This window comes from Cavia porcellus, unplaced genomic scaffold, assembly GCF_034190915.1.
Source record: "Cavia porcellus strain 051 isolate PalLab524CR breed Dunkin Hartley unplaced genomic scaffold, mCavPor4.1 scaffold_66, whole genome shotgun sequence".
NCBI classification, from domain to species: Eukaryota; Metazoa; Chordata; class Mammalia; order Rodentia; family Caviidae; genus Cavia; species Cavia porcellus.
In genome coordinates, this window is record NW_026947549.1 from 114,106 (window position 1) to 121,712 (window position 7,607).

Genomic DNA, 7,607 nt, shown 5'->3' on the forward strand with positions numbered 1-7,607 from the left:
TGCTTTTCTCACTCCTACTAGTGAATGTAATGTAACACACACCCATACGATGCGCACCACCCCGTGATGTTTTTCTCACTCCTACTAGTGAATGTAATGTAACACACACCCATACAATGCGCACCACCCCGCGATGTTTTTCAGAAACCTATCCTACATTGCCACTGCATGTTCCCTGACCTCCCCATGCTGACCACCCCGCGGTGCTTTTCTCCATCCTACATTGCCACTCACTGCCAATCCTAATTCAGACCCTCCAATTCATACCACCCCGTGATGTTTTTCTCACTCCTGCTAGTGAATGTAATGTAACACACACCCATAAAATGTGCACCACCCGGTGATGATTTTCTCACTCCTAATAGTGAATGTAATGTAACACACACCCATACAATGCGCACCACCCCGTGATGTTTTTCTCACTCCTACTAGTGAATGTAATGTAACACACACCCATACAATGCGCACCACCCCGTGATGTTTTTCTCACTCCTACTAGTGAATGTAACGTAACACACACCCATACAATGCGCACCACCCCGTGATATTTTTCTCACTCCTACTAGTGAATGTAATGTAACACACACCCATACAATGCGCACCACCCCGTGATGTTTTTCTCACTCCTACTAGTGAATGTAATGTAACACACACCCATACAATGCGCACCACCCCGTGATGTTTTTCTCACTCCTACTAGTGAATGTAATGTAACACACACCCATACGATGCGCACCACCCCGTGATGTTTTTCTCACTCCTACTAGTGAATGTAATGTAACACACACCCATACAATGCGCACCACCCCGCGATGTTTTTCAGAAACCTATCCTACATTGCCACTGCATGTTCCCTGACCTCCCCATGCTGACCACCCCGCGGTGCTTTTCTCCATCCTACATTGCCACTCACTGCCAATCCTAATTCAGACCCTCCAATTCACACCACCCCGTGATGTTTTTCTCACTGCTACTAGTGAATGTAATGTAACACACACCCATACAATGCGCACCACCCCGTGATGTTTTTCTCACTCCTACTAGTGAATGTAATGTAACACACACCCATACAATGCGCACCACCCCGTGATGTTTTTCAGAAACCTATCCTGCTTTGCCACTGCAGGTTCCCTGACCTCCCATGCTGACCACGCCGCGGTGCTTTTCTCCATCCTACATTGCCACTCACTGCCAATCCTAATTCAGACCCTCCAGTTCACACCACCCCGTGATGTTTTTCTCACTCCTGCTAGTGAATGTAATGTAACACACACCCATAAAATGTGCACCACCCGGTGATGATTTTCTCACTCCTACTAGTGAATGTAATGTAACACACACCCATACAATGCGCACCACCCCGTGATGTTTTTCTCACTCCTACTAGTGAATGTAATGTAACACACACCCATACAATGCGCACCACCCCGTGATGTTTTTCTCACTCCTACTAGTGAATGTAATGTAACACACACCCATACAATGCGCACCACCCCGTGATATTTTTCTCACTCCTACTAGTGAATGTATTGTAACACACACCCATACAATGCGCACCACCCCGTGATGTTTTTCTCACTCCTACTAGTGAATGTAATGTAACACACACCCATACAATGTGCACCACCCCGCGATGTTTTTCAGAAACCTATCATACATTGCCACTGCAAGTTCCCTGACCTCCCCATGCTGACCACACCGCGGTGGTTTTCTCCATCCTACATTGCCACTCACTGCCTATCCTGATTCAGACCCTCCGATTCCCACCACCCCGTGATGTTTTTCTCACTCCTACTAGTGAATGTAATGTAACACACAGCCATACAATGCGCACCACCCCGTGATGTTTTTCTCACTCCTACTAGTGAATGTAATGTAACACACAGCCATACAATGCGCACCACCCCGTGATGTTTTTCTCACTCCTACTAGTGAATGTAATGTAACACACACCGATACAATGCGCACCACCCCGTGATGTTTTTCTCACTCCTACTAGTGAATGTAATGTAACACACACCCATACAATGCGCACCACCCCGTGATGTTTTTCTCACTCCTACTAGTGAATGTAATGTAACACACACCCATACAATGCGCACCACCCCGTGATGTTTTTCTCACTCCTACTAGTGAATGTAATGTAACACACACCGATACAATGCGCACCACCCCGTGATGTTTTTCTCACTCCTACTAGTGAATGTAATGTAACACACACCGATACAATGCGCGCTACCACGTGATGTTTTTCTCACTCCTACTAGTGAATGTAATGTAACACACACCCATACAATACGCACCACCCCGTGATGTTTTTCTCACTCCTACTAGTGAATGTAATGTAACACACACGCATACAATGCGCACCACCCCGTGATGCTTTTCTCACTCCTACTAGTGAATGTAATGTAACACACACCCATACGATGCGCACCACCCCGTGATGTTTTTCTCACTCCTACTAGTGAATGTAATGTAACACGCACCCATACAATGCGCACCACCCCGCGATGTTTTTCAGAAACCTATCCTACATTGCCACTGCATGTTCCCTGACCTCCCCATGCTGACCAACCCGCGGTGCTTTTCTCCATCCTACATTGCCACTCACTGCCAATCCTAATTCAGACCCTCCAATTCACACCACCCCGTGATGTTTTTCTCACTCCTGCTAGTGAATGTAATGTAACACACACCCATAAAATGTGCACCACCCGGTGATGATTTTCTCACTCCTAATAGTGAATGTAATGTAACACACACCCATACAATGCGCACCACCCCGTGATGTTTTTCTCACTCCTACTAGTGAATGTAATGTAACACACACCCATACAATGCGCACCACCCCGTGATGTTTTTCTCACTCCTACTAGTGAATGTAATGTAACACACACCCATACAATGCGCACCACCCCGTGATATTTTTCTCACTCCTAGTAGTGAATGTAATGTAACACACACCCATACAATGCGCACCACCCCGTGATGTTTTTCTCACTCCTACTAGTGAATGTAATGTAACACACACCCATACAATGCGCACCACCCGGCGATGTTTTTCTCACTCATACTAGTGAATGTAATGTAACACACACCCATACAATGCGCACCACCACGCGATGTTTTTCTCACTCCTACTAGTGAATGTAATGTAACACACACCCATATAATGCACACCACCACGCGATGTTTTTCTCACTCCTACTAGTGAATGTAATGTAGCACACACCCATACAATGCGCACCACCCCGCGATGTATTTCTCACTCCTACTAGTGATTGTAGTGTAACACACACCCATACAATGCGCACCACACCGTGATGTTTTTCTCACTCCTACTAGTGAATGCAGTGCAACACACACCCATACAATGCGAATCACCCCGTGATGTTTTTCTCACTCCTACTAGTGAATGTAATGTAACACACACCCATATAATGCACACCACCCCGTGATGTTTTTCTCACTCCTACTAGTGAATGTAATGTAACACACACCCATACAATGCGCACCACCCCGTGATGTTTTTCAGAAACCTATCCTGCATTGCCACTGCAGGTTCCCTGACCTCCCATGCTGACCACCCCGCGGTGCTTTTCTCCATCCTACATTGCCACTCACTGCCAATCCTAATTCAGACCCTCCAATTCACACCACCCCGTGATGTTTTTCTCACTCCTGCTAGTGAATGTAATGTAACACACACCCATAAAGTGTGCACCACCCGGTGATGATTTTCTCACTCCTACTAGTGAATGTAATGTAACACACACCCATACAATGCGCACCACCCCGTGATGTTTTTCTCACTCCTACTAGTGAATGTAATGTAACACACACCCATACAATGCGCACCACCCCGTGATATTTTTCTCACTCCTACTAGTGAATGTAATGTAACACACACCCATACAATGCGCACCACCCCGTGATGTTTTTCTCACTCCTACTAGTGAATGTAATGTAACACACACCCATACAATGTGCACCACCCCGCGATGTTTTTCAGAAACCTATCCTACATTGCCACTGCAAGTTCCCTGACCTCCCCATGCTGACCACCCCGCGGTGGTTTTCTCCATCCTACATTGCCACTCACTGCCTATCCTGATTCAGACCCTCCGATTCCCACCACCCCGTGATGTTTTTCTCACTCCTACTAGTGAATGTAATGTAACACACAGCCATACAATGCGCACCACCCCGTGATGTTTTTCTCACTCCTACTAGTGAATGTAATGTAACACACAGCCATACAATGCGCACCACCCCGTGATGTTTTTCTCACTCCTACTAGTGAATGTAATGTAACACACACCGATACAATGCGCACCACCCCGTGATGTTTTTCTCACTCCTACTAGTAAATGTAATGTAACACACACCCATACAATGCGCACCACCCCGTGATGTTTTTCTCACACCTACTAGTGAATGTAATGTAACACACACCCATACAATGCGCACCACCCCGTGATGTTTTTCTCACTCCTACTAGTGAATGTAATGTAACACACACCCATACAATGCGCACCACCCCGTTATGTTTTTCTCACTCCTACTAGTGAATGTAATGTAACACACACCCATACAATGCGCACCACCCCTGATATTTTTCTCACTCCTACTAGTGAATGCAATGTAACACACACCCATACAATGCGGACCACCCCGTGATGTTTTTCTCACTCCTACTAGTGAATGTAATGTAACACACACCCATACAATGCGCACCACCCCGTGATGTTTTTCTCACTCCTACTAGTGAATGTAATGTAACACACACCCATGCAATGCGCACCACCCCGTGATGTTTTTCTCACTCCTACTAGTGAATGTAATGTAACACACACCCATACAATGCGCACCACCCCGTGATGTTTTTCTCACTCCTACTAGTGAATGTAATGTAACACACACCCATGCAATGCGCACCACCCCGTGATGTTTTTCTCACTCCTACTAGTGAATGGAATGTAACACACACCCATACAATGCGCACCACCCAGTGATGTTTTTCAGAAACCTATCCTGCATTGCCACTGCAGGTTCCCTGACCTCCCATGCTGACCACCCCGCAGTGCTTTTCTCCATCCTACATTGCCACTCACTGCCAATCCTAATTCAGACCCTCCAGTTCACACCACCCCGTGATGTTTTTCTCACTCCTGCTAGTGAATGTAATGTAACACACACCCATAAAATGTGCACCACCCGGTGATGATTTTCTCACTCCTACTAGTGAATGTAATGTAACACACACCCATACAATGCGCACCACCCCGTGATGTTTTTCTCACTCCTACTAGTGAATGTAATGTAACACACACCCATACAATGCGCACCACCCCGTGATGTTTTTCTCACTCCTACTAGTGAATGTAATGTAACACACACCCATACAATGCGCACCACCCCGTGATATTTTTCTCACTCCTACTAGTGAATGTAATGTAACACACACCCATACAATGCGCACCACCCCGTGATGTTTTTCTCACTCCTACTAGTGAATGTAATGTAACACACACCCATACAATGTGCACCACCCCGCGATGTTTTTCAGAAACCTATCCTACATTGCCACTGCAAGTTCCCTGACCTCCCCATGCTGACCACCCCGCGGTGGTTTTCTCCATCCTACATTGCCACTCACTGCCTATCCTGATTCAGACCCTCCGATTCCCACCACCCCGTGATGTTTTTCTCACTCCTACTAGTGAATGTAATGTAACACACAGCCATACAATGCGCACCACCCCGTGATGTTTTTCTCACTCCTACTAGTGAATGTAATGTAACACACACCCATACAATGCGCACCACCCCGCGATGTTTTTCAGAAACCTATCCTACATTGCCACTGCATGTTCCCTGACCTCCCCATGCTGACCACCCCGCGGTGCTTTTCTCCATCCTACATTGCCACTCACTGCCAATCCTAATTCAGACCCTCCAATTCATACCACCCCGTGATGTTTTTCTCACTCCTGCTAGTGAATGTAATGTAACACACACCCATAAAATGTGCACCACCCGGTGATGATTTTCTCACTCCTAATAGTGAATGTAATGTAACACACACCCATACAATGCGCACCACCCCGTGATGTTTTTCTCACTCCTACTAGTGAATGTAATGTAACACACACCCATACAATGCGCACCACCCCGTGATGTTTTTCTCACTCCTACTAGTGAATGTAATGTAACACACACCCATACAATGCGCACCACCCCGTGATATTTTTCTCACTCCTACTAGTGAATGTAATGTAACACACACCCATACAATGCGCACCACCCCGTGATGTTTTTCTCACTGCTACTAGTGAATGTAATGTAACACACACCCATAAAATGCGCACCACCCCGTGATGTTTTTCTCACTCCTACTAGTGAATGTAATGTAACACACACCCATACGATGCGCACCACCCCGTGATGTTTTTCTCACTCCTACTAGTGAATGTAATGTAACACACACCCATACAATGCGCACCACCCCGCGATGTTTTTCAGAAACCTATCCTACATTGCCACTGCATGTTCCCTGACCTCCCCATGCTGACCACCCCGCGGTGCTTTTCTCCATCCTACATTGCCACTCACTGCCAATCCTAATTCAGACCCTCCAATTCACACCACCCCGTGATGTTTTTCTCACTGCTACTAGTGAATGTAATGTAACACACACCCATACAATGCGCAGCACCCCGTGATGTTTTTCTCACTCCTACTAGTGAATGTAATGTAACACACACCCATACAATGCGCACCACCCCGTGATGTTTTTCAGAAACCTATCCTGCATTGCCACTGCAGGTTCCCTGACCTCCCATGCTGACCACGCCGCGGTGCTTTTCTCCATCCTACATTGCCACTCACTGCCAATCCTAATTCAGACCCTCCAGTTCACACCACCCCGTGATGTTTTTCTCACTCCTGCTAGTGAATGTAATGTAACACACACCCATAAAATGTGCACCACCCGGTGATGATTTTCTCACTCCTACTAGTGAATGTAATGTAACACACACCCATACAATGCGCACCACCCCGTGATGTTTTTCTCACTCCTACTAGTGAATGTAATGTAACACACACCCATACAATGCGCACCACCCCGTGATGTTTTTCTCACTCCTACTAGTGAATGTAATGTAACACACACCCATACAATGCGCACCACCCCGTGATATTTTTCTCACTCCTACTAGTGAATGTAATGTAACACACACCCATACAATGCGCACCACCCCGTGATGTTTTTCTCACTCCTACTAGTGAATGTAATGTAACACACACCCATACAATGTGCACCACCCCGCGATGTTTTTCAGAAACCTATCATACATTGCCACTGCAAGTTCCCTGACCTCCCCATGCTGACCACCCCGCGGTGGTTTTCTCCATCCTACATTGCCACTCACTGCCTATCCTGATTCAGACCCTCCAATTCCCACCACCCCGTGATGTTTTTCTCACTCCTACTAGTGAATGTAATGTAACACACAGCCATACAATGCGCACCACCCCGTGATGTTTTTCTCACTCCTACTAGTGAATGTAATGTAACACACAGCCATACAATGCGCACA